Here is a 274-nt window from a genome sequence, read left to right as displayed (position 1 = left end):
ATAGAGGGGGGGGGGACTGAATAAAACCAGAGGTGCTAGCGATTAACTCAGGCCCGGGGCCAGCCCCTAACCGAGGGTGGGGCGGAAGGGGTAGGGGGAGGGGATATCGCTTTAAAAGGGTGTGTAAGAGTTTGGGGCGCCGTCTCCCCTCCCTCTATTTGCATAGCCAATGGCTCTGGGGCTCCTGCTACTGCGCGCTGATTGTTACCGGGCAGATTACTTTTTTTTCTTTTCTTTTTCTTTTCTTTTTTTTTTTTTTTTTTTTGGTGGAAGG

This window comes from Myotis brandtii, unplaced genomic scaffold, assembly GCF_000412655.1.
Source record: "Myotis brandtii unplaced genomic scaffold, ASM41265v1 scaffold504, whole genome shotgun sequence".
Classification (NCBI taxonomy): Eukaryota; Metazoa; Chordata; class Mammalia; order Chiroptera; family Vespertilionidae; genus Myotis; species Myotis brandtii.
The sequence above is the reverse complement of the archived record's forward strand: the minus strand, read 5'-3'. Positions refer to the sequence as shown.